Genomic DNA, 25,351 nt, shown 5'->3' on the forward strand with positions numbered 1-25,351 from the left:
GAAACAACCAAATGAGCTGACACAAATGACAAAGCAGTTTTTATAGTTTTAGGACAAGATCCTGCATGAGGATTCACAGAGAACCATAGAAGAAAGTAAAAAGAACCTGGCAAAGTTTTAGAACAACAAATTTAGACTAGTTTTCTCGTGTGAAGATTTGCATAGAGTCATGTGAGGATTTAACAATTTGACTGAAAAAGGGAAAACTTTTGACCTAAACAAATAGCGTTTGGCAAAATCTTGAATGAAGATTCACAGATAGTCATGCAAAGAACTACAAAGAACCTCATGAGGAAGTACAGACAAAGGGTTTTCTCACATGAAATTGCTTAGAACTAGACATGATAAAATGACTAGATTGATAGTTTTTTACTAAACTTGAAGATATTTTTAGTGGTTTTGATAGTTCTAAATAGAAAAATGACTATGTTTACAAGCTCTAGGTAGCTATCAACATAGTCTTTAGGTTTTGGACATCATTTTGGTTTATTAGTAGACAATTGTTTTCAAATACAAGAAGCAAGTAGTAGTCACAAACAATCCAACCGTGTACAAAGAAACTCAGAGGGACAAGGGAGTCTTGACCTTTTTTTTGTTTGATAGATTTGGACAAATTAAAAGACTCAAAAAAGACATGCTTTATCGCTTTAACCAAAAAATGGTTGAGGAAGGAAAACCTTTGTTTTACAACTTATGTGCATGCGTTCACCTTACACAATCGTGTCATCCCACTAGAGGGTGCCCATGTTTTTGGTGTATTCAAAGGAATTAATAACATATACACTGAATGAGCACCCTTGTGGTAGGGGTCAAGCATGTATACCACCTTCCACTATCCAGGTATATGCCTATGTTGAGGATCCACATGAGAGATTCTTCCACCTCCTTGCATAAAGATTATGCCCCCTTTCAAAGGTGAATTGCATAGCAAGTATCTAAAATTTTTTACTTTCCTTCTATTCACATTAATCCCTAATGGATTCCCAAATAAAGTTAAGGCTAGAAACCTACACCAACATCTAAAAGTGCACACACTGGAGAAGCAAGACTGGGGCCAACATTGGCTAGTGCAACACATAGAGCCTCCTCTTGATATGTGATATAAGGAATCAAGAGGAAGAAATTAACATGGATTTAGTTTCTTTTTCTCTACAAATCTTATTTACTATAGTGAGTTGGAATCATCAGTGAAAGGTGTGTGCTTACTTGGGTCATTCCTAGAGGTTGGATCACTCTAGTAGGACCTTTAAAGTTTGACTTACACTGGTGGTTTGGATCTAAGGGTCCAAGTTTTTGATTTCCCTTAAGTGGAAAGAGTATACCCCTCTACCTCATCACCTTACCCAAAAATGTAGAACATGTTCACCATCGAGTTAGCTTATCAATCCCAACTTGTCTTTTTCCAAGACTTTGATTCCCTAAAAGGAAATCATCACTTCTTCATAAAATACTTTGCTTGGAAGAACCACTAACATTCTTTCCTCCCTTAGGTATTGTCTTCCAAAGGTGTCTAGGTTTTTTATTTACACTTGGGCATCACTTCCAAGTAGCAAAAAGCATACTCCCCTATTCCTTTGTCTACAGCCTTATAAAGTTCACAAGCCCTGTTAAACTATGTGTAAGAAAGCAGTAAAAAGATATGATGTTTTAGTAGGTTTGAATATATTCTTCTACATGTGTATCTTTGAGAAAACATCTTGAAATCAAATCATCAGTACTATTTAAGAGTTTGTAATTGGTTGTCTTTGAAAAGCATTCTATAAACCATTGTTAAGCTATTGAAAATCAGAAACCAATAATGAAATTCTTAAGAAACAATCATCAGTTAAATTATCGTGATAAAAATAGAATCTAAAAACTACATTTTTCATTTTACTTAAGTCAAATTTCATGCAAAATTCTTCATGGGCCAAGAAAATGGCATGTATCATCCAAAAAATGGTGTAATTATACACTTTTTTGAACGAGGAAGTGCAGAATAGGGAGCGAATTCTTAGTTTCATCACATGAAAATAAGATTTTTTGCATGAGAAACTGAGGGACTGTATGGATGACAATGATAGGACACTAAAAAATCATAGAATAAAGAATAGATGAGGGTAAAAAAATTATTTCTCAACCCCATGGTGGGCACCAGAAATGTGAGTGAGAAATGTGGGCCTCTATGTTCACATACACTTCAACATGATCCTTGTCTGAGGAATCATCTCGAAATGAACATGGGATTATTTATCCAAAATGCCAAAATAGGTTGATCTATTGCCTCCTAACTAGAATGATTTTGCTAATTGTTCTTAGATTGAGAAGCTAGCAACCAGACATCTAGAATGAAGGATTTTATCTAAGCTAGATGATATGCAGTATTCAACTAGATGTATACAAGTAAATCTAAGAACACAAAAAATAGATTAATCTAGATGAATGTATGATTAATCTATATGAGATTGAAAATATGAGAGTCTTAAGATAAGAATGCAAGAGTAATTGAGTCAAAAAATCAACATAAGTTTGATAGTATTCAATTACCAACCTCAGAAATGAGGAATTGAGGGCTTCTTAAATAGAATCCAAGAATTTGATCAATAGTTGAGATCAAATTGAATGAACGGTCAAGATCTAAAGAAGATTCAATCAGAATATGGGTCTCTTAACTCTAAGGATCACTCTAGAGATACCATCCACATCCACACATTCCATCCTCTTCTATCAACAATCCATCTTAGCAGTGTGGGCATAAAGCCAATCCATGCCAAGAACAACATCATAAGAACCTAGAGGGGTAATGTGTAGATCAAACATTGTGGACATGTCTCCAATCTAAATCCATCAATTATGCACCATGGAGCTAACTGACACTCTGGCTCCTGAGGCTAACTCTACCTCCCAACTAACATCCTGACTAACTATCACTAGCCCGCAATGTTCCACAACAAAAGGAGATATAAATGAATCAGTAGCTCTAGAATCAACTAAAATAGTAACCATTCTACCCTGTATACTACCTATAGCCTTGATGACTATAGCCTAATGTTTAGCCTGGCAATTATCAACTGCTGCAAAAACCCTATGAGACCTACCCACATCACCAATTGTCAGCTCTAAAAATGCCCCTCTCTAACTACCAGATGATTGTCCCTGAGGACACTCTAGCTATGTGACCCATGCCACCACAAGTGTAACATGGTCCTCATGTATAAGATCATGCACCATGTGATCCAAACTACTATGGGCCTCTTGACCTACAAGATCCATTGAAACCACCCCTAGAAGACTGCTAAGTCTTCACTGGCTATGACTGTGGGGTCTGTACTTTTTGATCCTACCTTAGACCCTAAGAATACCACTGCTTGGGCTTGGAGCCCTTATTGTGAGGATTTCTACTGTTGTTGTTGAGGTTTCTGTTGCTAAGATTGTTGGCCCTTAGAGGACCTTGCTATGTAGTTCTGATTCCCCTTCCAAGGGGGTTTCTATTGAGTAGAGTTTTGGTTCTAAGATTGATCTCATGACTCTTGTCTACTCCAAGTATCCTCTATGACTAGTGCTAACTCAACTACCTATCTGAAAGTAGTAGGGAAAGCCAAACGAACTGGACCCTGAAGTGAGAAATTCAGACCCATGATAAATTGATGCACTCGCAATTTCTCATCCTTTATGTACTCGATATATGGAAGGAGCTCAAGAAACCTGCTCTCCTATTGAGCTATGGTGAGACCCCTCTGATGTAGAGAATGAAACTCCTCAATTTACTTTTTCCTAAAGTGCTCAGATAGGTACCTCTCTCTGAATCTCTCTAAGACTGACTCCCATGTGAGGGTATCCATGCTCACTCCTCCTATAGTCTCCTCCCGATGCCACCAATTGGAGGTGTCACCTCTCAGCTGATGGACTGCAAGACGTGCCTTTTGATTACTCCCATAAGGACGTAATCCAAAGCACTACTGAAGACTCTGCAACTAGACCTCTGCTACTATCCCCTCTGTGGAACTGGTAAAGTGTGGTGGTTTGAGTCATATCAACTCTCTGATATCATCTCCTATATGCCTAATATGTCTATCAAGTGGTGGTCCTCTTTCATGTATCGACTCACCGTCATGCTCACCCTGTCCTTCAACTTGCCTTAGTGGAGGACTCCTACTCCTCTCTCTATCTCCTACCCTGCCTCCTCCAAGAACCTGTGCTTCCCCTCTAGGAATCTGCTACATTGGTTGTGCTATAGGTGTTATCCTCTGCTAGACTATGCCAATTAGTGCTTGGAGGGCATCCAAAATGTCTTGATTCAGATTCGGTCATGGAGGTGGTGGTGGTGGTCTATCTTCTTGTCTTGCTCTACCACCTCTCACCCTATGACCTCTACCTCATCAGTTGCTCCGAGTAACAGGAGGCATCCTACACAATTAAAGCTTTAGTTAAGTTTATAAGCATAATGGTCTTAGGTTCCTAGCATTGAAACGTGGGCTCTCATACCAAAATGTCATGCCCAAAATATAAAGGCAAAATGCACACAATTTTTATTTATTTATTTATAATAAGAACTATGATTCAATAAGATAATATGGTTGACAAGGGTTTAGATGTTTAACTACAATGGAATTAATTGTTCAAGTAGTTTTTAAATTTAGATAATCATAGGTACTTTGAAGCTAGATGTGAGATCACCATTGATATAAAGAGGTTACAATTCAGTTTGAGGCATATCATAAAATAGATAGTTTGGATGAACTAAAAGTTTCTAGAAAATCAATTAATTAAATTAAATGACTAATCCATTTAACTAAAGTCCTAATCCATCAATTTGTTTTAACAATTCCTTAAAATATTACCTCCTAAGGGTGACATTAGATTAACACAACAACTTATTCAATACGTCAAATGACCTACTAACTAAAATGACATTTATCTCTTAATTACATAACTTGCTTAGCATCAATTTTATTATGATCAATATGTCACTAACCTCATAATGAACTAATTAACTAGTCCCTTCTATTAACTTAATAACTTGATCAGCATAACAATTTAAATCATTTAACATTAGGAGAATTTGAAACTCTAGAAGATCAATTAAATTTAACTATTCAACGCATGCTAACTATGTTTTAAAACTTTAATCCAAAATCTAATTCAACTTAAATAAACACTCATACAATAGAGGTAAACTTTATCATCAATTATACTATCTACATTTAAATTAATTTTTTTTCTCTAACATACTTATAACAATCTAATTTATTAATTTGTTGTTTACAATTAAAATTGAAGCCTGGACTTATTTTAATTAAATCATTAAGTAAGTCTAACTATATTTAAAATTATTATAAATTTCACTCCACATTGATAATGCCAATAATAAATATTAATCTCATTAACTCACAATAGTATAAAACTAATTAATAAAACACTAAAATTATTTTTATTAAAATATACTAATTTGAAATTAAAACTTTTAAATTAGAACTAATTAAAAATCTAACAACTAAGTTACTATTCTATACTAACATCATTTTTAGACTTTAGATTTAAAGCTTAACTAAACAAACTAAGTACATAAAAACATTATCCTACTTTCTAATAACAAACAACTAACTACAGATCTACCAATTAATAAAATGCTAATCTTAATTTAAAATATTAATAAGTCTAACACTAACCAAATAATCCTATATTAACCTAGACTACATACTAATCATTACTAACATCTATACTACACAACATAAATAAATTTAAAAACAAAACTATACTATGCAACTACCCTAAGACCCACCCTCAACTCCACCTAGGCCAAGTGGGCCTGTCCCCATGTGTGGCCCCTCTTCTCAAAGGGTAGTGCATAGGCCAAAGTCTCCAAGGTTCAGACTTGGTCCCCCCCCTCCCCACCTCTCCTTGCATGACATGCACTCCAAGGGCAGCAGTTGGTGGAGGGAAAGGGATTAAAAGAATCCCCTTTTTTTTGCTTTAAAGTTTATAGTTTATTTAAACTTCTTTGCTCCACACCCCCCTTGAAAATGACAGCAGTACTTTTGTCCACGCCTGGCCCTTAATGGGTTAGAAGAAAATGGTAAGAGAATGGGGGAGAAATGAATTTAGTGGGTAAGTTTGATTTATCTATTTATTAATAAAATAAATAGGTATGATGACCTAGGCAAGTACCTTGCCTTCTCAAGAAGGATGGATTTAATGCTAAAGTTTTGTTGTTGAGAGATGTCAATAGGATATTCATTAAACTGTTTTAATTTCAAATGTATTTAATTTATATTCTTTTAAAAATATTTAATAATGATTTTGGTTGAAATTCAAAGGAATAACTCAAAGAATATTCTCTGTAACTTGGGGGAATTAAAAATTTCCCCATACATTTTCCAGAGAGGTTTTTACTCCTAGGAATGCACATTTTTCTTTGAAGCCAATTTTTGTCTAAGTGTTGACATGTTTTTCTTTGCTATATATGTATATATTTTACAAGGAGTGATTTCTAACCTAGTAACAACATTAATCCCTTTTAGCAAGCATACTAATACAAGGAAGCATATAAGGTTATTCTTTTCTTTTCTCCTATAATTATGTTTAATCAATCATCATATAACAAGGTGTATGTTCCATTTATTAAGAAATCAAGGAGATGCATAATTCTTAACCAAATTTGATTTTGACACTTATATAATTTAACAAGGAGAAAGATAAATTTGTTGTCCACAATGTAGGATTTTTGTTTCCTCATAATACATGAAACATCGAATTTGAAACTTCAACATATCCAATTACTTTTCCTTAACAAAATTGAGAACTTGAGAATTCGTAATTCGAAAACATTATCCATTAATCAATTTCCTCACATATGTATACATAATTAGAAATCACATAAGAACAATGCAAGGAGGTTTTCATAATATTTTCTTTCTCTATTATTCATCCTAGTTCAAGGCTCCATTGGGAAAGAACCAGTAAGAAAACTCGACGTCTTTGCCAAATACATCAAAATTTAAAATACAATTTTACATAATGTTACAATTCAATTTAATTCTCTTCAAGGGCTTTCACAAGAGATATTTTCCAATGTCTTCAATGCATCAAGGGAAGCATGGAGAGACAAGAACTAACATGGAGGTAAAACAACATAATATGATGAACAATTCAAGCATGCATTCCCAACCTAATTTTGCACAATCGATTCAACATTGAACCAAAATAGGGGGGAAATGGATTTTCTCAATAGGAGATATCAATCACCATACCATAACATAGCCCTTTTGGAGCCAACATTCAAGAACTTCCATTCTTCTACAAGTGCCCTTTTAGGGCCAATATAACAAGGGTATTCCTTCCTTCCCTTCTTCAAGAATTTAAATTTTCATACAGGGTATGGGATGACAAGTAGGGGCCCATACACCCTACCCTCTTTCCCTCCTCTCACCATGAGAGGAGACTCTACACTATTGAGGTCCAACTAAGGCCCTTCCCCCAAACATGGCCACTTTTCCCTATCCAAGGGTGAGTGATGCTAAAACAATCCCCATGAAATCCCCTAAAAAAAACATCAAGGAAAGCATAAGAATAGCATCAAAATAAAAACAAGTTAAGATCCCTCCAAATCAACTCCAACACACAAGCAAGCAATACAAAGACAACACAATGCCTTATACATGATTCAAGCATGAAAAACATGAAGAAACAATTCAAAAAGAGTGAAGAACTCCTACCTTCACAAAAAGTTATTGCAAAAATGGTGGGTTGAGAATAGCTTTTCCTTTTCTTCCTTCAATCTTCAAACTTTCTCAAAAACTAGAGATTGGGTAACAACCACAAAACTACTCCAAAATACCTCTAAGTATGATCCTTAACTCAACTAGACTTCAAGAAAACTCAAGATGGAGTTTGAGTCACCAACACATGGAGGAGACAATCAATTTTCGCAATCAACCAAAAGTAGAGTTTTTGAGTGACCCTAAAAGTCAACCAAGGGGGCTAAAGGGGTGGAAAGTACTCCCCACCCATACCCTTACCCCTAGGGTACTTAAATTTAATAATTTTAAGCTTTAAAGACTTAATAAAACCCAACAAAAGCTAGGAAAAATTTAAGATCAATTAATAACCTTCAGAGGAAGACAATGCAGGGATAGAAAAAATTAACAAGGGGTTTAGTTCCATCTTTCTATTGGATTTCCTGGCTAAATTTCCTACACACTCGTTGCACACATCAGTAGTTCAAGAAACACATGTATATATGTAAAAGTATGTATCAAGAAATTCATGTAAATTAAAACATCCATTTTTCTAAAAATCAATTGTTTACCTCATTCTATTCATTAAAATTGGAAAGTCAAAGTGTTAATTTTGCATTCATTTACTTCATCATTAAACATGTTCATAAAGCATTAAATGATGAAATCAAATAGCTAAAGTAAAGGATTACACATCATAAATAGCATACTAATGTTTAGTGCATCAAATAATGTTCTGACATATCAAGTCATGAGTATCAAAAAAAAAAATGTAGCATTGATGCTAGGATGGGTCAGGGCAAGGCCTCACATCCTTCCCCACTAGGCATGAACTTCCTCCTGGAGTTCATCAAAAAGATATGGGTACTAAGATCGCATTCGTGCCGCATCCTCCCATGAAGCCGTAACCTCATCATAGCAATACCACTAGACCCTAACTTGATCTAGCTCTCGACCTCGAAGTGCTAGGGTTCATCGAGCAATAATAGGGAGAGACTCTAGCACTAATTGGCCATCTAACTCCACCTGCAAAGCATCCCAATCTATAATATGAGACTAATCATAAATGTATCCTCTAAGTACTAAAATGTGAAACACATCATGAATGTGTGACAGGCTAGGTGGAAAAGCTAAATAGTAGGCCATTGGTCCTATCCTCTTTAGAATTTCAAATGGTCCAACGAACCTGGGTACCAAATTAGAGCCCTTTCTGAATCGAATTGGACTCTTGTGTAGTTGCACCCTCAAGAAGACTCTATCTCCAACCTGATACTCTTGATCTATCCTCTTCACATTAGCATACTTCTTCTACCAATCCTGTGCCTCCCTCAGGTGTTGTCTAATAAAAGTCACATGTTGCTCCATCTCCTTAACTAACTGAGGACCAATAGATACTTGATCCTTGCTCCTATCCCAACTCAAAGGCATTCTACAAGGTCTTCCATACAAGGCCTCATAAGGTGGCATAATTATGGAGGAATGGTGCCCATTGTTATAGGAAAACTCAAAAAGGTGTAGGTCTTCCTCCCACTTGACCTGATGGTCCATCACGTACATACACAACATGTCCTCCAAAACTTGATTCACTCGCTCAATCTGCCTGTCAGTCTGATGATGGTATGCTGTATTGAAATTGAGCCTAGTGCCCAATGTTGACTACAACTCTCTCCAAAAGGATGAAGTGAACATTGAGTCCCTATCAGAGATGATCTTATGGGGAATGCCATGAAGTCTGACAATATCCTGCAAAAACACCTGAGCTATGTTCCATGCTATGTATGTAGTATGCATGGGAGAGAAATGGGCAACCTTGGTCAACATGTCAACTATCACCAAAATGGCATCATGGTGATGAGATGACAAGGGAAGACCAACAATAAAGTCCATAGATATAGTGTCCCACTTCCACTCTACAATCTCATGAGGTTGAAGGATCCCACTAGGATGACAATGTTCTACCTTCACCCTTTGACACTCGAGGCATCTCGCAACTATGTTAGCAATCTGCACTCTCATGTCTGGCCAATGATATAACTGTCTCAAATTTTCATGTAATTTCTTAACACCAGGGTGCGCTGCATAAGGTGCTCTGTGAGCCTCAAGTATAATGAGCTCATGCAAACCCCCAAAGGAAGGTACATACATACGTCCTCTATGATGCAAGAGCCCATCAAACTCCAAAGAATACTCTAAATACTTCCCTTCCAAGGGTCTTTGAGAATGCACCACCTGACTAACCTCAGCGTAAAGCTCATTTCTTGGCAAATGCTGAAGGATCTTCTCTCTCAAATCGGTACTAGTAGTCATAGATGATAACTCATGGCACCTTCTACTTAAGGCATTTGCAACTACATTCTCCTTTCCTTTGATGTAATGAACATCAAAATCATACTCACAAAGGAACTCCATCCACCTTCTCTACCTACCATTTAGGTTCAGCTGCATGAATATGTACTACAAGCTCTAGTGATCAGAATGAAGCTCAAATCTATGACCTAGTAGGAAGTGTCACCACCTCACTAAAGAATGAAACACTGTTGCAAGCTCTAGGTCATGAGTAGGGTAATTGAGTTCATTAGTCTTCAACTTCCTAGACTCGAAGGAAATAGGTTGGCCATCCTACATAAGAACTACCCCTATACCATCCAAAGATGCATCAGTACACACCACAAAATCTATAGATGGATTTGGTACTACAAGAATCAGTGCACTCATGAGGGCTCTCTTGAGCTCTTGAAAAGCTCTATCACACTTCTCTATCCACTCATACTTCTTTTCCTTCCTCTGAAGAGATGTGATGTGGTGTGCCAATCTAGAGAATCCTACAATGAATCATCTATAATAACCTGCTAGTCTCATAAAGCTCCTCACCTCAATGACACTAGTGGGTGCTGGCCAATCCATGATGGCACTAATCTTCAATGGGTCTACTGAGACACCATTGGCTGATATAAAATGACCTAAATAATGTATCTCATGCCTAAAGAATGCACACTTTGACAAGCTACCAAACAAATGATTCTCCCTCAACTTTTGCAATACCTATCTCAAGTGCTCTTCGTGCTCCTTTTCATCACAAGAATATATCAGGATGTCAAATCCTCAATATCTACATGTAGAGAAGAGATAGAAACATGGGTGAACAAGTCCTAATTTTGATCACTCATGACAAAGTCCAGTGTTCATGCATCACCTACAATTGGCTTAGGTTTCTTGAGAGCTTCAATTAATTCTCTCATTCCCTCTTCCTTAGTATTATACAGCTTCCTTTTGTGCCTAACCATCACCTCTTTTCTCAACCATCTTGAGTATCTTCCACCAGAGATTTATCCTTAGATGAAGATGGAGCTTTTACCATTATGCTTTTCCCCTTATTACTCCTCTTCCTAGTCTTCTCCATTTGTGAGAGATCCACATTGAGCATCTCTGTGTTTGTCGAGTCTGTAGTCCTCACCTCTATATCTTGGGAAGTCTTTTGGGGTTCCTCATATATTTTCCCTTCCTCTAATACTTCATCGGTGAGTATTTGTTGTGGCTCCTCTTCCTGTTTAGCTTGCACCTATTCTTCATTACTTGGGAGGAGAGGAGCAGCTGAACCTTTATCCAAGCAAGATAATTCTTAACTTGATGATGGGAGAGAATCTTTGAGTCCTTATGGCTGAGGTGGAAATTGACTCCAATCCTCTTATGGAGGTTGATTTGTTAGAGTATCCCTTATCTTTTTGCCTACTAGCTTAATACCTACTGATATGAAATCAAAATTTGACATATAAAAGACATCAACCCCTTCATCCTCTTGCTCATCAATCCATTGTTGTAATTCATCCTATGAAATTGTAGCCTGAATAGGCTATGTAGGAATGGATGGTGGTGTTATAGTGGAGCTTCTTCTCCATTCTATCTCTATAGCCCTAGCAAGATGAGTCCCTTGACTCAAGGGAAGGAATAACTTCTAGGACTGATGGAAAAGGAATAACCTTTCTTATAATCTTTTGTCTCCTTTTAATTGGAGTTTTCATCTTTCTTCTCTTGGGAGCCAACAAAGATGCTTGTTCCTCTTGTGTAGGTTGAGACACTTCCTATGCTTCTACTTTAGCTCCTTCCCCTTTTTTTGGTGGTGGCACTAAAGGATTATCTCGAGTCTAGATAACTTCTACTCTTTCTTCCCCTTGTACATTCTCTTCCCCTTGTTCTTCTAGTGCTTGAGTTGCCTCTTCTTCAAGCTCATCTTGTTGAGGGGAAGTCATTTTCCTTTTATTTTTACCCTTCTATGCCCTAAAGTATCCAACTTCTTTATCATGTTGATGTGCTATTTCTGGCCTCACTAGAAACTAAGCTATGATTGTGGGTATTGTCACCTTTTCTCTTCTACCTTTCACTAGGTAGGTTGTAGCTTGGAAAACCATAGTTTTTGGAATTGGATCCAACTTGAATGGTCTTTTGATCCAATCCTTGGTTAATTGGATGACATGCCTCAACCTATGACTAAAATCTACATTTTCCTCTTTATTGAATTTTGCACTCATAATAGGTTGATCAGATATCTTATCCCTATTATACAAGGGATCAAGGACCTCTTTAGTGTCTTGTTGCACCATCTTTAAAGGGACCTTTATTTTCAAAGCACTGCATACCAAATAGAGAGTCATCCTACAATAATCCCTTATTCAAATTTCATAGTCATCTACGACATTCATCCAATGATCCTCTATGGCATCTTCATGTTGGAATTTTTTCCCTACTAAGTACTGACCTCTTCCAATGTTATTAAAATAGGGATGAGGAGAGTTATATTCCTCCAAGGGATACCGATCCCACTCAGACTCAAAAGTCACAATATCCTATTTTTGGATAACTCTAAATAGACCTATAGTTATGGGCCATATCTAGGTCTTCTTATGTTGCTTCCTTACTCTCTCATATGTAGACAAGAGTTGTCTTGCAATCTTTGGCAATATGAGTATGCCATACAGATACCTAGGGACCTTCTTTGGATTGATAGTCGTACATGCTACCCTCAAATAAGTGAATATTTTAAATTGGATGTAATAGGCACTAATTTATGTAATCTTTGCCAATGCCTCCTCTGATATCCTTTTCACATAATCTCCCTCAATGAGCCAAATGATTGTGAAAATAAAGGCATCATTCACTATTCTATACTCCTTATTGTGCTCTACAAGATTTTTCTTTACCAACTAGGGGTATATTGCATAAGGCCATGCATTTCCATCTTGCAAGTTTCGCCTTTTGAACAATCCTAGATAATCTATTGCTCTTGTAGCTAATAGATACACCAAATAAGATGTCATATAGAACTTTTGGTTGTTCTTGACTACCACCAGTTACTCATCTAGATTCTCACTAAGAATTGAGGCCCAATTAATTGGCATCTTTGATGTTCTAATGGTCTCAATGAAGTGTACCATCCATATGTTTGGGTGTCCTAATGCTGGTAACCCCATAACTCTACTCAGGAGCATTATAGAATATCTGATATTATCTTTCATATAGCCCCTTGTCATATCTACTTTGCTTTCTTTTCATCCAAGAGGAGTCTTATCAATGAGATACAAGAATTGGATGATTTTTGATGCTTTCACTCCATGGTCTCTATACCACCTTTCTGCTTGATGATATGTCAATCTAATATACTGATCTTCTCTTGGAAGATGGAATACCTTCTCTATATTCTTAGATCTTAGATCTAGGATGATCTCTCTATTTATACTTTTCACAACCCTTTCCTCTGAAACATAGTTCTCCACTAATGTCATGATTAACTTGGAAGACTGTATTGATATTGGGTGTGATACTACATTTACTAGCCTTGATCTGCTAAGTGTAGATACTATTGGAGACCTCTTGGTTGGTTTGTTGCATAAAACTAGGAATGTATTCCAGTTGATATGGCTGAGTTCAGTATCTAAAATCTTTGAATATTCATCCTGGAAGCATGACTTTGCTAGTACACCTTGAAATTTGAAAACTACTAGTTTTAGAGCCATCTTTATAGTGAGGGAGGACAAGGAGGAAGTCATTTAATCTACCAAAAACTAATATCCATTAGTTTGGAGGCAGAAAAAACTAATTCAACTAAATCCTAATTACTAAAAAATATAACCCCAAAACCACAATTACTAAAAAAATGTAAAAAAAACCTATTAAACACCTCTGTTAGACAAGATTTGGCACACCTTGCACACCTCAAAGGTGTGCTAGGTGTGCCTTCATGCACAAAACTCTTAATACTAAGGGTGTACAACTAGCACACCTTGTGGGGTACGCTAGGTGCACACCCTTATGGTACCAAAGGAAGAGAAGTGTAAAAGGAAAGGATGTGCACTTAGCACACCTTATGGGGTGCATTATGTGCATAAAATTTACTATAATTAGGGGATGTTTAGCTTTAGTAAAGGTGCACATTTATGCAACTTGGATAGGTGCACACTTATGTACCTTGGATAGGTGCACACTTGCGCACCTTTATCTTAGGTGAGGGCTTTTTAGCTTAAATTTTATTTTTAATTTTTTTCTAGGAAAAGGTGCACATGGTGCACACCTTCCCCTTTGTTAATTAATGTGTTTGGATTTTGATTAGAGGAAATGGAGAATCACTTTAGTGCACCTTATGGGGTGCAGAGATGTTAACTAGGAGATTTAGAGGAGAAGTGAAGTGAGGAGAGGAGTGAAGTCCTGGGCTTTATAGGCCTAGGATTTAGTGCACCTCTTAGAGGTGCATAGGTGCACACTTCCAAGATGAATGTGCTTTTCTTTAAGTGACTAGCACACTAGTGCACCTTTAGGGGTATGCTATGTGCACTAGTGCACCCCTTATAATGCAAATTTGATTTTTCCCACTTAGAAACATGGCTTCGAGTAATTGGGTTTTTAGATAGAGACCCAAATTAGGTAAAACATGAGGCAAAACCCTAAAAAAGACTTAGACCCTAGACTAGGAATCTGAAAAACTAAAAAATTAAAGTAGGGGTCCCCATTTCTAAGTGAAATGGGGCATTTGTTATGAAACCACAATACATACCAATGTGACAACTATGGGGTATTAAAGACATCAATGAAAACCTAAAAATTATTCAAATTGTAGTTTCCAACAAAATCAACTATCTAGTAAAGTTATTTAGGTAAAATCCCATAAATTACACTTTTAGTCTTGTAGAATTTATGTAAGCTCTTTATTACTACTTCTTCATCACTTTTTGTCTTCTTAACTATCTAACCCATAATATCCTAATGTATCCTCCAACCTACCAATTTCCCTTATGTGTTTTACTATAAGTTCCAATTCTTGATCTATATCTTTGTTAGTTTTCTTTGATTCCTCTTCTTTCTTTTGAGGTTCAATTTCTACTGAAGCTTCTTCATTGATTTATCCTTGTTTTCTTTTACCTTTCTTGACTACTCATTTCTTTGGTGGTCCACCTCCTTTTCCTTTTCCTTTTCCTTTTCCTTTTTCTTTTCTCTTATGTGTCCTTCCATTTGAAGGTGTTTCTTGTGCTTTTTATTCAATAGTTAACTAAATAGGAGTTGATTGTTTAGATTGTTAAATGGTAATTGTTTGTGTTATTGATTCTTCACTACCAAACTTTTCTTCAAACATGCTCATCATTTTTCTTGAATTTATTAGATTTATAGGTTTCTTTAGTTCCAATTTAGTCTTTGAGAATATTTCTTCATAGGTTTGAAACCTTGGCATTGTAATGTCTATAGGTCTAGAGAGTAATTCATTTGCATAGGTTCTTATATGTTCTCATTTACTTCATTAGCCATAGAAGATAACCAAAATTTTCTAGGTTGAATTACTTGTAGGATACACATATCAGTGTCAAATAGAAAACATATGGCCAACTTATACTCAACTAAATTAGCAAGAATTCTCTCTCTTTTATGTGTCCCCTTCTTAAAATCCTTAAAATATCCCCACATAACACTAGAGAAATTTTTTCCTAACTTTCTAAAGAGTTCATTTATTTTTACCATGACTAGTTTATTTTACGACCAAATAACCATGCCTTTTCTTGGAAAGAAATTTTACAAGTAAAAAATATACAAACCAAGATCACTCTAGACTTGAATGGTCATTTCTTGTCCTTCTTTACTTTATCTTTATTTACAAATAATTGAATCCTCAAAATCTCACTCAAATCATAAATAAAGTCTTCTTTTACCATTTTGTAAGCTGCATAATTGTCTCCACTGAGTATGTTGTTCAATCTATTACCATGGTTGTATATCTTACCTCTTTATTTTAATTACTACTAACCCTCATAGCTCATGAATCAGATTTAGCTTTGATTAAATGTATAAGTAAAATTGGAGTTTTCACTTCTAGGGTAGGTAATTCACAAGTTGCACAATTTTTTTTATTGTATGAATGATGCAAGGAAGATCTAAGAATCTAGGGCCAGTGGCATACTTAACTAGCCAACCACCTCATTGAGTAAACACAATAGAAGAAAATAAAATAGAGAATGACACCAAGGAGAGAAGGGAACAAAAAATACTATATTGATTCATTAAATTATCTACATACATTCCCACCTATGATGCCTTCTAGGTTACAACTAACAAGATTTACAAAATTCTAGACTTCATTCTAGCTCTTCTAGCTTCCTAGACTTCACACTTCCCAAGCATACTAACCTAAACCTAAAAACCCCTATTCAAACTTGCTAAAATGACTTACATAATATTCTAGATCATTACATAATAGAAGGTTGGCCCTAAAATGGTTTGCACACATCCACAAACAAGATCCTTAAATTAAATTCACACTCCAACTTAAATACATAAGTCAACTCAAACTAAGAACCAATCACAGAAAAACTTGATCAAAGAAGGAACCGAGCATAAAAAAAATCAGGTTCACTTGAAACATGAAGAAAGAATTAGCCACCAAATTACTTGGTTTATACTAAATAACTCGACCAATACTGACCAACTCGGCTAAAACTAGACAACTGGGTAGCAACTAGAACTTGATAGCCACTAGAGCTTGGCAGTGACTGCAACTTGACACTTACTAGTAAAATGAACAACTATGAGCAAGATAGAAAGCCAACCCAATATGCTCTTGTATCAAGGTAATCTTGTGTCATCTATCAAACCACATATATTTTTTGTGAAGTCTACTAATTTATTCATGGTGAAAACCATCTGGTACATTCATTGCATATGAAAAGCCTTTTTCTTTGAGGTTCTTATGTTCATTTCACAATCTATTGTTAAAAGATAATTATCCAAATACTTTTCTTATTTCTTCCACTCCAAGTTCTTCAAATTAATCTAAAATTATTCTCCAAGAATACTCTAGGAGGCATTAAGGATATGGCTCATGCATATCAATCTTACTCACTTTCATCAAATGTAGATAAAATATTGGATAAGGCTTATTGATCAGATCAATTAGGATAGGTGTATCCATTTTATGTCCATAATTCACTCTAGATCTAAAATGTTAACCTTTTTACCATTCTTATATATGCTTCAAGCCTCATTGGTTGTTTCCTTTTATAGATAAATTCCCCTTTTAGTTCATAATCTATACTTATAATTATGTTGATCATAAAATTTGTAACATATAGCTTCTCAAGAGTATTCCTAGATAACAATGTGGAAAATGAACTCCCTTTTTCCTTACTTATTCTCAATATTATTTTTTGCACCTCTTCCAATAGTAAACTATATTTTTCATCAAATAATACTAGTAGCCATTATAAAAAATTTCTTCCATTGGTTAAAGTGCCAAACTTTCAATCTTATGACTTTGTAATTGATTATCAACCTGACAAGTTATCATACTATGGTCTACACATCATATTACATCTTACTATGTATATTTAAGTGACCATATTTACCTCTAAGGGGCAATTAATTATATTCCTTTAAATACTTCCCCTAATTCAATACTTGACTTAGGGGAATATTTAAAGGATAGGTTGACTTATGCAAAGTTTATACAAAGAAAATAAAGAATCAAAGGTTCTTTGTATAGTGTATCTAAGACCTAATGTGTCATTGTATCTTCTCTAACTATTCAATTTTTCATCAATATTTTGTGATCTCTCATTGTACCTTTTCAGTTTTCTATTTATTTCTTTCTTAGTCTTCAATTTGTTCTTCATATTGTCAACTTCGTCCCTATGTTTTTCATTTTCATTTACAAATTTATTATTTTAATCAACATCTTGTCTTTTTCTTTGAACCAATGCCAACTCTTTATTTATCTTGTTGAGTTCTTCCTCCTTTGCCTTTAGTGTATCTTCAAAAATATTCTTTGCATCTTTAAGATGTTTCATTGCATCCTTTACAAACATTTTCAATTCAATTCCTTTGCACACATTTATAGTTTTTCCTTCAATCTATCTCTTCATATTTTTTCCTTTTCTTTTAGTTTCTCATGTTTTGATGCACCTTTTTAGACTCTTCATATATTGATCCTTTAGATAATTGATCTATGTAATCCTAACTTTTATTTATCTGATCATTTGTCTTGTCTTGCCAATTAGTCTTGCTTAATGATATGACTAAGTTGCCTTCAATGAAAACTATTGGCATCATTATATTTGATTTTACCTCTCAATTCAATGATCTCCTCATGTCATTCTTATGTCAATCTCTTGTCAATGCCAACAATTTTTCCCTTTGGAATTGATAAAAAAACTTTACATCTCTTTATTCTTATGCAAAAAAATTCTCTACCTTTTTGTGTAGCTATTCCCCATGTTAGTGTACATCATCTTTTGATGCATCACTTCCATGTGTATTCTTCTCCTAGTAGGATTTTCATATTAATTCTTCTCCCCCTTTTTGAAAACAATGACAAAGGTAATCTATCCTTGTCCTTTCATTGTAAAAACACATATCCAATCAAATACCTCCTTGTAGGTCTTCTTTGATGACTCCATTGATTTTTCAATGGTTTATTCAAGTATGGTGTGGTGATTATTTATCCATGTAATTTTGTTGCTAGTTGCTCCATTAAGTGCAAGTTACTCATGTTAGGTATATTAAGTAACCTTTATGCATTCTATACATTATGTTGCATCATATATACTCTAGGTGCTTAAGGTAATCACTCTCTTTTCATACTTTGTTTGCATTTCCCTTACCTTTTGAATAATTAATTTTATTTTCACATTATACTTTTCTATGGAACTTGTGATTGGATCAATTTTTTCAATCAAGGTTTCAAGTTCTTTTTGTGCTAGATTCCTATACTGTTCAAAGTCATCTATGAAGCCTTAAAGTTTTGATACTTTAATAATTGATTGTCCAACTTCTTTCAATATGACTTTCCTTTCATTGACCTATTCTAACAATGTTACTTTGTTTTTGTCAATTGTTTCTTTTGGTTGTTTAGCTCTCTTCTTCTCATAGTTTTTTGTTAAGAGAAGAAAACTTTTGAAGGGGCCCTAAAACCCTATACAAAAGAGGACTAAAATTTTATAATATTACAACCCATAAAGAGAGACATGAAAAAAAAATGAACAAGGCCAACTAGAAGACAAAAATCCAATTAGGAAAAGACAACAACAAAAGAACCTAAAAAAGAACATAGACCCACTAGCCTAAATTGTTTAGAAGCTAAGAAGCCTCCAGCTTGAGCTTATCCATCCTCTCAATTTCTTGGTTGATTTGGTTGATTTTCTTAATCTCCATAGTGGAAATATAAGCCATTTTTTTGGTGCTAGATCTAGTTCTCTTTTGCAGACAAGTATGACTATCAACTTGCTCCTTATCAACCAAGACCTTGATAATGGCCTTATCCTTAGAGGTACCCTTTATCTTATTGATGATAATATAATGTTCTCATTAGAAGCTTTCAAGATTGTAAAGCTTTAATTAGATTCCTTTGGGGGTATTATAAATATTTGAAACCTTTCCATTCAAATCTAAAACTTTGGCCTCCATCTTGTAAAAGGAAACAATATCCATCACAAACCCCATATTTTCCCCAACCCCCTTATTACTATCAGTCTCTACCTGATTACTAATCCTAGTCTCAAGGACATTCATCCTTCTGTTGATCTCATTTATCTAGTGAAATAAACACTTGATGTACCTAAAACTATCCTACAACTTATTTTTAGTAGTAATAAGGACATCCATTTTTGATTTTTTAATGGAGTCACTCAAAATTAACATCAACAGATCAATAAGTTTCCTAAGATATACATCACCAATCTCCTTACCCCTAACAACCAGGTTCACCTTCTCTCTATCAATTCCCATCTTCTCTATGTTTGTATCAATATTTTTCCATATATATTTCTTCACCATAAGGAGTGGATCCCTAGTAGGGTGTCATGCCCAAAATATATGGCATAAACATAGTAACAATTCAAATGAGAATTCTCTTAACATATTTTAAACTTAAATTTCATAACTTGATATATATCACTATGTTATCTAATTAACTTCAATCAAATGAATATGATTACAAAACATTTGAATGCCATAGGAATAGTGAACTTCATTTCATCCATTTTCAAATAAACACAGGTAAAGAACTGAAATACTAAAAGGCTCAATGCAAGAACATTACTCAATCCTCTCTTTTTTCTTCTATTATTCAACCTGGTTCAAGGCTCCATTGGGAACAAACCAGTAAGAAAACCCAATGTCTTTGCCAAATACATCAAAATTTAAAATACATTTTTACATAATGTTACAATTCAATTGAATTCTCTTCAAGGGCTTTCACAAGAGATCTTTTCCAATGTCTTCAATGCATCAAGGTAACCATGAGAAAGACTAACCCAGAGGTGAAACAAAAAATATGATGAACAAATTCAAGCATGCATTCCCAACCCAATTTTGCACAATAGGTTCAACATTGAACCAAAATAGGGGGGAGGTGGATTTTCTCAATAGGAGATGTCAATCACCATACCATAACATAGCCCTTTCAAGGCTAAAAATTCAAGAACTTCTATTCTTCTACAAATGCTCTTTTGAGGCCAATATAACAAGGGTTTTCATTCCTTCCCTTCTTCAAGAATTCAAATTTTTATACAAGGTATGTGATGACAAGTAGGGGCCCATACACCCTACCCTCTTTCCCTCCTCTCACCATGAGAGGAGACTCTACACTATTGAGGTCCAACTAAGGCCCTTCCCCCATACATGGCCACTTCTTCCGTATCCAAGGGTGATTGATGCCAAAACAATCCCCATGAAAGTCCCCTCAAAATTTAAAAGAAAAGCATAAGAATGACATCCAAGAACAAGTTAAGATCCCTCCCAAAATACCCTCAACACACATACAAGCAACAAAGATCATCACAATGCCTTATGCATGAATCAAGCATGAACAATAAGAAGAAACAAGATCAAAAAAGTGAAGAACCCTACCTTCACAAAAATTTATCATAAAATGACAAGTTGAGAAGAGCTTATCCTCCCTTTCCTTCAATGTTCAAACTTCTCTCTAAAAACTCGAGATTGGGTAACAAAAACCATAACTTCTCCAAAATTCCTCTAAATATGGCCCTAACTCAACTAGACTTTAGGTAACCCCAAGTTGGAGTTTGAGTCACCAACTCATGGAGGAGACAAATCAATTTTTGAAATCAACCAAAAGTAGGGTTTTTGAGTGACCCTAAAAATCAACCAAAGAGGCTAAGGGGGTGGAAAGTACTCCCAACCCCTACCCTTACCCATGGGGCACTTAAATTTAATGTTTAAATACATGAGATAGTGTATTAGTTCTTGAATCACTAAGTATTAAAACATGGATGTATCCACTACTCTCTAAATTTCAATACAACATAAAACATAACTTCATATCTGATAACAGAGGATTCATATTTGATAAGTACATATGAGGAGGGTCCCTACACAGGGGAATTGGAGGGGTAATCCATAGCAAGCTCTTGGGAAGGGTCTAGGGGAATCTCTTTGGTGACCTTTTTGCCCTCTCAGATGGGAGTCTTTGACACAACATTCTTCTATTTTTTTATTTGTAGCAAGGGAAGGGGAGCCTTTTTCCATCTATGGCTATCTAGCTCTTCTCTATCTATCTTTGTATCCTCTTCCTCTTCATTGTACTCCTCATTAGAGGAAATAACCACTTTAGTGATTCTTCATTTTTAACCTTCCTCCTTGGAAGTCTTAAGGGGATGCTTGGAAGAGGGTCCCTTATCTTTGTCTTTAGCAGTAGTAACCTCAAGGTCCTTAGAATGTGTGATATCCCCATTTTGTCATATAGTTTAATAATAAATAAGTATTATATATAAATTTTATAATATTAAAATGATTAATAATGTATATAAATAAAAAATATAAATTATTATATATCATAAATATTATCATATAACTATACTTATATAATATATATATATATATATATGATATTTAAATTACTATACTATTGAATATAAATAATTAATATATATACACATATATCAACTATTGACAATTACATCTTAATTACATATATTAAAATTAAAATAGTATTATTAATTACAAGGAAAATAATTAATATAATATATAATCAATATAATAATTATAATATAATTATCTTATTAATATAATTAATATTAACAATGGAATGACACGACTCTTTGAAACACACACACATATAGAATATCAAACAATGAAAATGATATCATATAGAATATTATCAAACTTACACAAATTAAAGGGTAAATAAATAATAGTCCTGAAAGAGGACATTACGAGTGGTATTAGAGAATCAATCTTTCCATCTTGTGAAATTATACATAAATTTGTAGGAAATTGATATTTAGATGTGTGTGGTCAGCATTGAGAAAACATGATCTTTAAACCAATCGAATATAAGAAGAACACATAGTTAGAAACTGCGAAGAGAGTAAGACAAAACAAAGAATTTATATTTAGATTAGAATCCATCAAGCAAGCACACAAGCATATATTGATAGTTGATATAGAACTAGTAGCAACATTGATATTTAGGCCATGGAAGAAACAAGGACCATAAATATCAACATTGGTGGCAATGAGAATCCAAGAAGAACAATAGAGAATCCTTAAAGCATGCAAAAGGGGAAAAATAGATCTTCCTAAAAGACTAACATAATCAAAAAAATAGAACAATCTTGATTATCAAGCAAAAATCTCTAGCATGAATATTCAAACAACTTACACTCGATTGTATAATCAATTAAGTATACATGAAACTCTAGGTTGTGGGTAAATTAGGACTTTCAATCATATTACATAAATAGACAAATCATCTCAAGTGGTAATAATAATTAGAACATATGATTACAACAATTCCAAAAATATCAAAATTTTGACACCAATATATCGTGCATTATAATGCACAAGATTGATCATTCCATAATTGTGTGGACCTTAACTTATACAAAAGATTAGGAACAAATCAGAAATAAATTGTAACCAAACTAAATAACTTGAAAAATACTCCCACATCATTCCTACCATCATCAATCAGGAAAATAAAAACCAATAAGGACGCATTTGAAATTGAAAATGTGCAATGCGCATCCCACATGAAAGATGTAATGTGGAAGAAATGAAAAAGAGAACATATCACCATGGAACGAATATAAGAAGACTCAAAATTACATTACAAGGGAGGAAAAAGGAAAATAGAATAGTTGATGAAAGAAAGATATTCTTTCCATATAAATCGTAGACTTAATTCTAATATACGTCGCCATCTTGGAAAGATTATAAAAGGAAATATATTAAAAGGAGAGTGAAAAGTAGTTACAAAGGAATAAATCAAATGGGGAATATGAAGGAAAGACAAAGGCATAAAAATAATAAAATTTGACACAATTTTACTATCTCGAATCCATGGAAGGTATTACTAAAATCATACTCTAGTTAGGAGGAGTTTTAAGGGAGAAGCCTTAAGAATACACCTTCTGAAATAAAGGAAAATAGTTATAAATTTGAGCAATTTCAGCCACTAAAATTTTTAAGAGATTAAAATTAAGTAACCATGATTTATTAATGTATAAAGGAGTTTCATTGGGTTTAAGTATTATGAGGAAAGATGAATAAGAGAATAGAACATACAAGATAAATTTATTTTAAAAGATATAAGAGTGTGTATTCATAAAAGAAGATCTCATATAAGAAGTCTTGAACACATTCGTAAGTTATCTGCCATATTTTAATTTGAGAATGGCAAGCAAATCAAGAGAAGATCAAATTTGCAAACATCATATAATCATTTGTGAGGTAATCAAATTCATATTAATTCCAATGATGGTAAAAGGTATATGATTAAAGGATAAACACCTTAATGTGGAATGAAAGAGCAAGACCATCACACACTCCCACATCATCATCCCATCACACAAGGTATGGAGGTAAGTTATATATTTTCTGCATATATTATTATTATGAAATGATTGTTAGTGTCTTTCTTATTATTGACACATTGTGTTATTGTGATGAATATTGAATAGTCTAATACCTACTATCAATAATTCTAATCAAATACTTACAATGAAAAGAAATTGATTTTTAAGTTGATAGGTAATAATCAAATAATTATCGAATTAGATATTTACAATTAAATAATAACTGTATAGAATTAAGTTTTCAAAATTCTAATATTGAATTCTAAGTGAGATTAGTTTTCAATCATTATGAAAAATAATGTTGTTAAGTAAAACTAATTAAATTATCTAATATCGTCATCTTCCAAGATAGGATAAGGTTAGTGGTGGAATGGGCTAGGTGACACCATACAAAGTTACTAGGTAAGACCTACAGTGGAATGGGAAATGGGCTACATCATACAAGGGTGCTAAGTAAGACCTATAGTGGAGTGAGCCTAGGGTACATCATACAAAGGCACTATCTTGGAGATGATGACCAAAGAGAGATAAAAATAATAATGAGGAATAGTGAGGCCCATGATTGGATAACAGGGCACCCTATTATAGTTTCTCCTCCCATACTCAAGAAATGATAAATTAATATTATTGAAAATATATTAAATAATGAATTATACTTTTGATTGATAAATCATTGTAAGATCAAATTTCTATATATTCTCTAAATTGAGATTATAAATACTTTTTCAGGGATTAATATAAGGAAACCCTAAAAGGGGACATTATAGGTATATGAATGTGTACTAATGATTTTGTGGTTGCAGGTTCACAATCAAGGAATTACATAATGTGTGTGTTGTGTGTTTACATCATGTATACTTTGTGTCTTCATATGCCTACATCGTGTATGCTTCGTGTCTTCATCTATCTACATCATGTATGCTTCATGTTTTCATGCATTCATGTGACTACTTTGTGTCTGCTTCATGTTTTCATTCATTAAGATGTATTTCTCATAGATCTTTTTGGCTTTTTGTATGCAAATATGTTATTTATCTATGAAGGAGCTTGTGTATGAATGATTTTTCTTGAGGACAAGAAAATTCAAGAGGGGAGGACTATGATATCCCCATTTTGACATATAATTTAATAATACATAAGTATTATTTATAAAGTTTATAATATTAAAATGATTAATACTGTACATAAATCAAAAATATAAATTATTATATATCATAAATATTATCATATAACTATACCTATATATAATATTATATATATAAGATATTTAAAATAATGTACTATTGAATATCA

The sequence above is a fragment of the Cupressus sempervirens genome, chromosome 1 (genome assembly GCF_028749045.1).
Source record: "Cupressus sempervirens isolate cs-2001-9-10 chromosome 1, ASM2874904v1, whole genome shotgun sequence".
NCBI classification, from domain to species: domain Eukaryota; kingdom Viridiplantae; phylum Streptophyta; class Pinopsida; order Cupressales; family Cupressaceae; genus Cupressus; species Cupressus sempervirens.